Raw genomic sequence first — 11,834 nt, forward strand, 5'->3', positions numbered from 1 at the left:
TGTCTGTGGGTACTCCTGGTGTGTCTTCCTTCTCCTCCTCCTCTTCTTTTTTTTTTTAAAGACTTTATTTATTTATTTATTTATTTATTTAGAGCACGAGTAGAGGGAGGGACAGAGGAGAAGGGAGAGAGAGAATCCCAAATGGCCTCTGCACTGAGCACAGAGCCCAAGGTGTGGCTCAATCCCATGATCCTGAGATCATGATCTGAACCAAAATCAAGTGTCGGTCGCTTAACCGACTGAGTCACCCAGACGCCCCTGTGTCTTACTCTTCGTACAAGGACATCAGTCCTTTTGGATTAGGGCCCTACCCATGTAATCTCATTTAACCTTAATTACCTCTTGAAAGGTCCTTTCTGCAAATATAGTCACATTGGGAGTTAGGGCTTCAGCATATTAATTTGAGGAGGGCATAGTTTAGTCCATAACAGTTATAAATTTGTGTGTGTAGCAAATATTTTATTTACTTCCTTCTCTTTAAGATTTATTTATTTATTTGAGAGACAGAGAGAGTAGGGGAAGGGTAGGGGGAGAGAATTTTCAACCCCATTCCCCTGCTGAGCGGAGAGCCTGACACAGGGCTCTGATCCCAGGACCCATGAGATCGTAACCTGAGTTAAAATCAAGAGTTGGACACTTAACCAACTGAACCACCCAGGTGCCCCAATTTACTTCTTTCTCTTATCCCCATATCATCTAACATAAGATGTATTAATAATTGTTAACTTTTTTAAAAAAGATTTTATTTATTTATTTTGGGGGGGGGAGAGTGCAGAGGGAGAGAGAGAGGGAGAAGCAGACTTCCCGCTGAGCAGAAAGGAGTCCCACAACCCTGAGATCCTGACCTGAGCCGAAGGCAGATACTTAACCGACTGAGACACCCAGGCGCCCAATAATCATTAACTTTATAGCAGAGTATTTAAGTTATAGGATATCAAGGAGAAGAGTGAACATCACCCAAAGACTTTGCATCATCTTATCGGAAGAGAGCGTGTTTTTGGTTGTATGCAGAATAGTTGTATTATGTTAGGCAGAAGTATGACTTTGCTATTTGCCTTATTTGGAGATTAAAGGTGGTTTAAGATGTATTTGGGTGCCGAGCTGACATGGATTGTTTCCAGTTTAGGGCTATTGCTAACAATATTGTAACATTCTTGTATATTTTTCCTGGTGTATATAAGTATTTCTAAGGACATATACTGGGTAGTGGAATTACTGATTTATACGGCATGAATATTTTTAGCTTCAAAAGATACTGTAAAACATTTTGTTTCAAAATGTTTTTGCCAATTTATATTCCTATTAACAGTCGATATGAGGTAGTTACTACATCCTTGTCTATACTTGGCACTATCCATTATTTGTTTGTTTATTTAAAGATTTTATTTATTTATTTGTCAGAGAGAGAGAGAGAGCACAGCAGGGGGAGCAGCAGGCAGAGGGAGAAGCAGGCTCCCCACTGAGGAATGAGCCCAATGCAGGACTCGATCCGGACTCAGTCCCAGGAACTTGGGATCATGACCTGAGCTGAAGGCAGACACTCAACCAACTGAGACAGCCAGGTGTCCCAGCACTATCAATTTTTAAAATTTTAGCTATTTTTGTGAGTATATAATTATATTTCATAGTGTTTGCAACTGTCATTTCTTTGTTGGTGTCAATAAATTTGGGTATTTGCATTTCTTTTGTGTAATGTCTACTTAGCTCTTTTTGCCCATTTTTCTATTGGATTGTTTGACTTCTTACTGATTTTTATTAGTTCTTCATATCTTTTGATGAACAGAAGATCTTAATGCAATCTAATTTATTGATCTTTTTCTTAATGCTTTTTGTGTCTTATTTGAGAAATCCTTGTCTGTCCTGAGGTCATTATATATTTCCATATTGTTTTTTTTCCCCCATTTTTTTTCATTGTGGTAAAATGCACATAACATAAAATTTACTATTTAATAATTTTTCAATATACAGTTCAGTGGCAATAAATACATTCATAATGCTGTGTAGCCATCACCACCATCCTTCTCCGTAACTCTTATCTTGTAAAACTGAAACATTACACCCGCTGAACAGTCACTCTGCATTCCGCCCTCTGTCCAGCCCCAGGCAACCACCATTCTACTTTCTATGATTTGACTACTGTATCTCATATAATTTAATTCATACATTTGTCTTTTTTTTTTAAAAGATTTTATTTATTTATTTGACAGAGAGAGACAGCCAGTGAGAGAGGGAACACAAGCAGAAGGAGTGGGAGAGGAAGAAGCAGGCTTCGAGTGGAGGAGCCCTATGTGGGGCTCCATCCCAGAATGCTGGGACTATGCCCTGAGCCAAAGGCAGACACCCAACGACTGAGCCACCCAGGCACCCCTGGTGCACAAATTTTTAAATTTTTACAATTTTAGAATTTTATATTTTTTAAGGATTTTATTTATTTGAAAGAGAGAGAGCAAGAGAGAGAGCATGAGGGGCGCCTGGGTGGCACAGCGGTTAAGCGTCTGCCTTCGGCTCAGGGTGTGATCCCGGCGTTATGGGATCGAGCCCCACATCAGGCTTGTCCGCTGGGAGCCTGCTTCTTCCTCTCCCACTCTCCCTGCTTGTGTTCCCTCTCTCTCTGGCGGTCTCTATCTCTGTCGAATAAATAAATAAAATCTTAAAAAAAAAAAAAAAAGAGAGAGAGCATGAGCAAGGGGGAGAGATAGAGGGCGAGGGAGAAACAGACTCCCCATGAGCAGGGAGCCTGATGCAGGATTCAATCCCAAGACCCTGGGATCATGACGTAGGCTGAAGGCATTTAACTGACAGAGCCACCCAGGTGCCCCTCAATTTTAGAATTTTGAATTGAAGTCCAATTTGTTTATATTTTGTTGCTCTTTTTTTTTTTTTTTTTTTTTAAGATTTTATTTATTTATTTGACAGAGAGAGAGACAGCTAGCGAGAGAGGGAACACAAGTAGGGGGAGTGGGAGAGGAAGAAGCAGGCTCATAGCGGAGGAGCCTGATGTGGGGCTCGATCCCATAACGCCGGGATCACGCCCTGAGCCGAAGGCAGACGCTTAACCGCTGTGCCACCCAGGCGCCCCTATATTTTGTTGCTCTTATCTGTGACTTTGGTGTCATATCCAAGAAATCGCTACCCAATTCCAACATCGTGAAACCTTTGCCCTATGTTTTCTTCTAGGAGTTTTATGGGTTTAGGTCTTACAGTTAGGTCTTTGATCCATTTTCAGTTAATTTTCATATATGGCATTAGGTATGCATCCAACTTCATTCAACTATATTGCTTTTTAAAAGTTTTATTGTTTGCTTTTCCCGTTTAGATCCATAGATACCTGGAACTGGAAATACCTGGAATTGATTTTTGTGTATGGTGTGAGGTAGAAGTCTAATTTTATTATTTTTCACATGGACGACTGTATGGATAAACAAATGTCCTAGTACCCGCTAAGGAGATTATTTTCCCATTTTTCTTCAGTGCTACCTTTAATGGGTTTCCATATGTATGTAGTTCATTCAGTTTCACGGGTCTACTTGCCTACTTGTATGCAGGGCTAACTATCTTAATTTTTATAACTATAATAAATATTAATATCGAACAGAATAAGTTCACATATTTTATTCTTTTAAACCAGTGTCTAGGCTATTTTTTGACTCATGTTTTTGACTCAAAGTCCATCACATAAATATGGAGTCAATTTATCAAATTTTTAAAAAATGTTTTAAGGATTTGTTTGTAATTACAGTGAATACATAGAAATTTGGAGGATATTTACACATTTAAAATATTGAAATTTGTAATATAGCAAAGATCTACCTCTCTCGTCTTCTTCTTTGTTTTTTTTTTTAAAGATTTTATTTATTTATTTGACAGAGAGAGACAGCCAGCGAGAGAGGGAACAAGCAGGGGGAGTGGGAGAGGAAGAAGCAGGCTCATAGCAGAGGAGCCTGATGTGGGGCTCGATCGCATAACGCCGGGATCATGCCCTGAGCCGAAGGCAGATGCTTAACCACTGAGCCACTCAATCACCCCTACCTCTCTCTTGTCTTAAATTTTTTTAATTAAATATATTTTTCCCTGTAGACATGTTATTTATCTTTTGTTACATCTAGTTCTAGGTTCTTGAGATTTTTTTGATGCGATTGTACATCACATTCTTTTTTTTTTTTTAAAGATTTTATTTATTTATTTGAAAGTGAGAGAGAGAGCGTGAGAGCACAAGCAGGGGGAGCAGCAGGCAGAGCAAGAGGGAGAAGCAGACTCCCCACCAAACAGGGAGATCGATGTGGGGGCTAGATCCCAGGACCCTGGGATCAGGACCCCAGCCTAAGGCAGACGCTTAATGACTGAGCCACCCAGGCACCCCATATATATTGATTTTTGATCTAGCAACCTTGCTAATTTTTAAATTCTAATAATTTATCTGTAGACTTAAATTTTTTATGTACATGATTAACATGCAAATAATGATATTTTTTTAACTTTTTCAGATTCATATACCTTGTCATTTTGTGTGTGTGTGTGTGTCATTCTTGTACTTGCTAGGATTTCCAATACGATACTAAACAGAAGTGGGAATCACCGGCAGCTACAAATTATTCTCAGTCTAAAAGGGAAAGCTTTTAATGTTTTACCATTAAGTATGATATTTGCCATGGCTCAGACGTACACTTTAAGAGGCATGCCTATTTGTAGCAGAACACCCTGTCCCTAGCCCATTTGGTCTGTCTAGAAATGCAGCGCAACTAGGCCCTGTAAACCCAGGAAAACCCTCCAAATGCCCCACCCCTATTCTTGTGGTGGCCCCTGTGGCTGGTAGAGAGGGAGAGGGAGGGGAGGAATTCCCGCTAATGCTTTGTTTACAGATGGATTCCGTGGGGCGATCTGCCTTTGGGGACCGCAGTGGCTCTTCAGCCCAACACTGACACCGTCTGGTTGGAACAGGAATGAACTGTAGCAGCCAATGTGTTGGACTTAGAGCAGTTTGGTTGGTGATTACTCAACAATCCTGGCCATTAACCCTTGTGCTGACAACTGGACTGCTCTAAAGGGATCTACCCTATGGCTTAGACAATGAGAAGCCAAGGGGTGGATATTTAGCAATAAGCCCTTGTAGGGTCAGAATATGTAGAAAGAGGGGTGCCTGGCTGACTCGGTTGTGGAACATGAGACTCTTGTCCTCAGGGTGGAGAGTTTGAGCCCCATATTGGGTTTAGTGGAGATTACTTTTAAAATATTTAAAAATGAGGGGCGCCTGGGTGGCTCAGTCATTAATCATCTGCCTGCGGCTCAGGTCATGATCCCAGCGTTCTGGGATCGAGCCCCGCATCGGGCTCACTGCCCAGCAGGAAGCCTGCTTCTCCCTCTCCTGCTCCCTCTGCTTGTGTTCCCTCTCTCTCCGTCAAATAAATAAATAAAATATTAAAAAATATTTAAAAATTAAAAGAATATATGTGGAAAGACTTTTGGGTTCATTCGCAAGAGCCTGCAGCAGTGGTTGCCATCTTCCCCCGTGTAAGGCACTGACACCCCCTGGCAATCAGGAAGCTAATGCCCCAGTTCTGGTACAAGTCCCAGCAGCTGACCCTGCAGTAGATGTAGCAAAGGTGCGTGCCAGAGTGGCCACTGAGGTGCTTGGCACACTGACGGCAGTGTGCCAGGGATGCTGGCTTGCTCTTGCAATACACTGACTTGGTTAACGCAGTGACAGCATGCTCTGTGTGTTCTGAACAACACCCAACACAATTGCCAAAGGAGTGTGGGTCCATCCACCACGGTTCCCAACCAGTGAGTGGTTGGTGAATTGATTAAAGTGGCCCCCCTCCCTTTGAATGAAGGTTCTAAATCTGCCCCGGTTTGTGTAGACACTGCATCTGGTTGAACCCAAGCTTTTCCCTGTCACTATGCAAACCAGGCTGCCACCGTTAGGGAATTAGAGAAGCTGGTACTGAGTACTCCCACTCAACAGACGGTGTTTGGAGGTCATGTTTCAAAGGTCATGGTGTGCAAGACTGGGCAAAAGAACATGGCATTGAGTGGAGGCTTCATCTCCCCTATACCCTGCAAGCAGCGGGATTGGTAGAAAGGAAAAACAGAATAGTGAAGCAGCAGGTTACACTATTAACAAGTAAAACCGCTTTGGCTGGGTGGACGAAGGTGCCGTCTCAGGCTTTACTACTTTTGAATGATCTGCCAGTAGGGCCATTGCTGTGTGTGCCAGACTGGGGACTCCTGCTGAGATACTCAGTGTCATAAAAGTATAAAAATTATGGGAAACAGCCAATGCCCCAGCTCTTACTGTGGATCCGTGTGCTACACTGCTGGGCGCACCAAGCCCCATCGTGCCTGAAAAAGGAATTATCTACCAGAATTTGCAATGGGATGTCCCACCAGGGTGGGTGAGTTACTTTTCACCCCTGGGTGAGGCGGAACTACTCGATCTCACTGGGATCCTGTTGTCTTGCTACAGGCTGCACCTGTTGAGACTCACTCTACCTGGAATGGAACATGCAGGGGATGAAGAGGGGACGGGGAGGGGGATCTTCATCTGGCATATCTCACCCCTAGTCCATTTCCTCACACTTGACAGTGCTGTCTCCCCCAGCATGTATGGTATGAACAACCAGGTTGGGTTCCTAGAGCTGCCAGCCTCCTTCTCCTCAAGGTCACGGGGGCATATTCTGTTTTCACTGGTGCAATTATTAGACCGTCATCTCTGTCTCTGTGGGCCTGCAGAAAAATGTGGCATACATGGAAGTCCTCACAGATTTACCCAGCAGCTCTTAAATGACAGCTGACAAAGCCTGTATTCACTAAATACTGAAATGTCTCTAATGAGAAGAACTGTCCCCCAAGATAGGACAACTTTGGACATTATTATGCCTTGCAAGGTTGCGCCTGTGCCATTATCTAAAGAGAATGTTGTGTGGTCTACCTGATAAGTCTGCTAATGTGTTATTTTTGTTAAATCACATGAGGGGGCACCTGGGTGATTCAGTCAGTTAAGCGTCTACCTTCAGCTCGGCTCATGATCCCAGGGTCCTGGGATTGAGTCCCACATAAGGCTCCCTGCTCAGCGGGAAGTCTGCTTCTCCCTCTGCCTGCAGCTCCCCCTGCTTGTGTGCTCTCTTTCTCTGTCAAATAAATAAATAAATCTTCAAAAAAAAAAAAGTTTTAGGAGCCTGTCACACAAGACGTAGAGTATTGGAGGGAATCATGCAAGAGGATGTGATCTCTGGTTGACCTGTGACCCAGCCCTGGGCAACTGGAGGCTCCTCACCCCCTCCCGTGTCCTTGGAATGTATATTCTGTCCACTGCTCGCACAGTGAGAGCAATTTTCAAGGACACAGCCTGGAGAGAGCGAGGTTTCGTAGAAACCATCTGGACGGCATACGTGACTGAATGCACTTCAGGCCTCTATATAACTTTGAAGATCCTGGCAGGCAGATTCCGAGATCCATTCATCTTGTGCTGCCTAAAGCAAGGCTCATAAATCAGTTCCCTTGCTTATTAAATCTGCCACCTACTAATCTGGAGTGGTTGGCCTCTTTCTTCTTTCATTGCCCTCAGGGTGGGGGCCGATTTCAGATTTCACTGGGGGAAGTCATGAGGTTACAACCAACCGTTCGGGTGGAAGGCAAGGGAGTTTTTGCTTTTTTTTTTTTTCCCTCATGAATTTCAAGTATTTATTTAGAAGGTCCTAGTTCATACTTGGGGTATTTTTCGGGAGCTCTTACTTACTGCTGCTGCTGAATAAGAATAATGCCTTATTTAATAGAGTGCACAGCAGAGTGCAAGGTACTTTCAGGAATAGTATCGCATTTGGCTTTTGCAATCACCTTTAACTTAGGATGTGGTCACCATTGCTTTCAGGATCAGAGAGACTTGAACATGTTCATAGCCTAAGAGGAAAGAATGAGTGGAAAGGGTTTGGTGGATTTTGATTGATGAAATCTGAGTTGAAGGGGGTGAGCTCATGAAAGGAGGGAAGATGAGATTTAAAAAACAAGGGATAGAAGCATAATATATTAATAATCTCGATATATCTTTTTTTATGTAAAGTTAAAGAAGCCAGACGCAAAGAGTCATATATTTATGTAAAATGTCCAGAATCAGTAAATCCAAGGAGACAGAAAGACTGGGTTGCCAGGGGCTGGAAAGGGGAGATGGGGAATGTTGCCTAATGGGAACCTGGTGTCTTTTAGAGGTGATGGAAATATTCTGGAACTAAATAGAGGTAGTGGTTGTACAACATAGCGGATGTACTAAATTATTTATTTGTCGGTGAGAGACACCACAGCAGGGGGAGAGGCACGCAAAAGGAGAAGCAGGCTCCCTGGTGAGCAAGGAGCCCAGTATAGGACTCTATCCAGGACCCCGGGATCATGACCTGAGCCGAAGGCAGATGCCCAGCTGACTGAGGCCCTCAGGAGCCCTCCTTCATTGTTTTTTCTTAAATAAAATCAATGAATGTACCTTATAAATAAAAACTTCAAATCCATGGTAGGGTAAAAATAGAATATTTAGAAACTCTTTTACACTCCCCTTATCCAGTTCTTTTCCACAGAATTAACAATTGTTCGTATTTTCTTATTTATCCTTCCAGAACTCCATTTATACATAAGAACGGTGTCATGGGGCGCCTGGGTGGCGCAGTCGTCAAGCGTCTGCCTTTGGCTCAGGGCATGATCCCAGCATTCTGGGATCAAGCCCCACATTAGGCTCTTCCGCTGGGAGCCTGCTTCTTCCTCTTCCACTCCCCCTGCTTGTGTTCCCTCTCTCGCTGGCTGTCTCTATCTCTGTCAAATAAATAAATAAAATCTTTTAAAAAAATGGCGTCATACAAAATATTTCACAAGACAGTCTATGTATTTAACATACATTGAAATATGTTAAAGCTGGAAAACAATTTCCACTGAAGAACAAGGGGATCTTCCTAAAACACTAAAAATTTCAAAGAGGTGAAGAGGCAAAGTTATGGAGATGGAGAAGGTACAAGAAATTTGAAATATTCTCACGTTGGAATTTTAATAGAGAGCATTAGGAGTATATAAACACTATATATAAAACACAAATTGATACAACCTAGAATATTTCCCAGGTTATAACTGAAAAGACAACATTTGCAGCTGAAGATGGAAGCACAAATTGAGGCTTAGTGGGCCTGGGTGACTCAGTCGGTTAAGCATCTCCCTGCAGCTCAGATCATGATCTCGGGGTCCTGGGACTGAGCCCCACCTCAGGCTCCTTGCTCAGTGGGGAGTCTGCTTCTCCCTCTCCCTCTGCCTCTTCTCCACACATGCTCTCTCTCTCTCTCAAATAAATAAAATCTTTAAAAAAATTGAGGCTTAGACATTTAGGAACTGGTACTTATTATTATTATTATTTTTTACAAGAAGTAGGATTTATTGGCTGGCGTGAATAAGGAGGGGGTGGTGCTGAGGTTCTCATGAAAACAGAGCCTGCCATTTGTCCAGGGAGCCATGATTAGGGATGTATTTGACCTCACAGACATCTAGGATGAGCTGCTTTTCAGCCACCGTGACTTCAAATTCATCCGCATTAAACTTAGTGTAAACGGCCACTTCTTGGAAATATGGATCTTCTGGCGGCCAGGGAACTTGAACTTGGACCTGTGTAGGGCCTCAATCACATGGTCCTTGTTCTGCAGCTTCCTACGGATGGGCGTGATGACTTGGCCAACGTGGACCCTGGCCACTGTGCCCTGGGGCTTTCCAAAGGCACCCTGCATACCTGTCTGGAACCTGTCAGCCCCAGCACAAGACAACATCTTGTTGATATGGATGCTGGGGAAGGGGTGGAGCCACACTTGGATATGAAAAGCATCTTTGCCACAGCTTTTCATCGTGTACTTGCTGGTGAAGAAACTCGGGCCGCTTCCGTGGCTTCAGAGGAGGGCTGCTCATACTCGTCTGACACCATGTAGCTGCATGATGGGAACTCATCCACTTTCGCTGCCTTCTGTCCCAGGTCAAAGATGCGGATCTTGGCATCAAGGGCACCTGTGCAGAAGGGAGGCTTTGGATACAACTTGTTCTTGCAATACTGCTAACACCTGGTGGGGCAGCGGCCCATGGAGACACCAGGATCTTCAGTGGCAGGAAGGAAAAGAGAACTGATACCAATTGATAAAATCACATTATTTCTAAAGATTTTATTTATTTATTTATTTATTTATTTATTTATTTATTTATTTAACAGAGAGAGTGAGAGAGAGCACAAGAGAGCAGGGTGAGGGGCAGAGGGAGAAGCAGACTCCCCATTGAGCAGGGTCCTGATCCCAGGACCCTAGGATCGTGACCTGAGCCGAAGGCAGCCGCTTAACCAACTGAACCACCCAGGTGCCCCCCAAATCGTATTATTTCCCAGCAGTTCAGTTTCCTCACGTGTGGTATGGAGTGATGATCGAGTGAGGTAATACACAAAAAATTATATATAAATATACATAAATAATATATAAAATTCTATATATAGTCTACTACATTTAAAAATGTTGATGTTCTTATCTTCATTTTTTCCAGTCACATGAGGTTCTGCCAGTAGATAACATAGAAAACACAAGCGTCATAAATATTCAGCATCGAAGGAACAAAAAACGACGGGATTGTTAATTCCATACTGCAATCAGTAAGCAGCCAAGGGCTGTAGTAGCGTTTTTGGTAATATGACCACCTGGTGAACGGCGTCACGCCTGTGTATGCACGTGTAGTTTTGTGTGTTGAGCAGAGTAACAAACAGGGCAGTCTCCAGTTATTTGTGTCACTGGCTAGAACAGGAAAATTGTGTGTTTGTTTTTTGTAACATGTATTCTCGCTTTATAAAATCCTACTATCAGCCCTTACAGCTACCACAAATGCAGCAAATCCCTATTTGAATTGTTTTTAATAATGCACCAAAGGAAACGTTATTTGCAAAACCACCCATGTGTTTCCAGGCTTCACGGCAGCCCCATTGATCCCTTAGGCCTTGTGCAGCCAGCTTCTCCTGGGCAGATTCTAATGGTTTTCCTTCTATCTTGCAGTGTTTATAATCTGGAAGTGCTGGTTCAATGTAACCACGTTCATGTCCATGTCCACAGGCCATGTCTGACAGCAATCTGACCTCTCACGACACTCCGTATTCAACCCTCCAGCCAGAGCCAAATGGAAACGGTGGAATGTGAAAAGTTTATGGGTTACCCAAGAAGTATGGTACACAATCTGTCTCTAAAAGTCTGTACGTTCCTTTTTTATTTTATTATTATTTTTATTTATTTATTTATTTATTTTTTTAAGATTCTATTTTATTTATTCGACAGAGATAGAGACAGCCAGCGAGAGAGGGAACACAAGCAGGGGGAGTGGGAGAGGAAGAAGCAGGCTCATAGCAGAAGAGCCTGATGTGGGGCTCGATCCCAGAACGCTGGGATCACGCCCTGAGCCGAAGGCAGACGCTTAACCGCTGTGCCACCCAGGCGCCCCTGTACGTTCCTTTTTTAATTCCTTACAACTTAGTGTTCTACATATAAAACATTCTTACCTCTTGAGTCTTTTCTTATGTTTCTGCTTGCACATATCTTTATTGTATTTCTTTCTCCTGTTACGAAACCACTGCTTTATCTGTAAAAAAAATGAGGGTGGGGAGATGATGAATCAAGGGATAAGGATATTGGTTTATATGGGTAATAGTACTACACAGGTGACTCTGTTGGTAAAGAAATATGTTTCATACCTGTTTTGCTGTCATGTTAAATTCAAATGCAAGCGATTGGCTATCTCCTCTTGTGGGGCATTTGTTTAACTTAAAGGTTGCCCAGAGAGTGTCCATGAGGGGTTTGCTG

At 43.0% G+C, this 11,834-nt stretch overlaps 1 pseudogene; it reads right to left on the reverse strand.

Annotated features, from left to right (window-relative positions):
• Positions 1-9,441: 9,441 nt before the first annotated feature.
• LOC100479629 lies at positions 9,442-10,090 on the reverse strand (annotated as a pseudogene).
• Between the last annotated feature and the right edge of the window lie 1,744 nt (positions 10,091-11,834).

Source organism: Ailuropoda melanoleuca, chromosome 16, assembly GCF_002007445.2.
Source record: "Ailuropoda melanoleuca isolate Jingjing chromosome 16, ASM200744v2, whole genome shotgun sequence".
NCBI classification, from domain to species: Eukaryota; Metazoa; Chordata; class Mammalia; order Carnivora; family Ursidae; genus Ailuropoda; species Ailuropoda melanoleuca.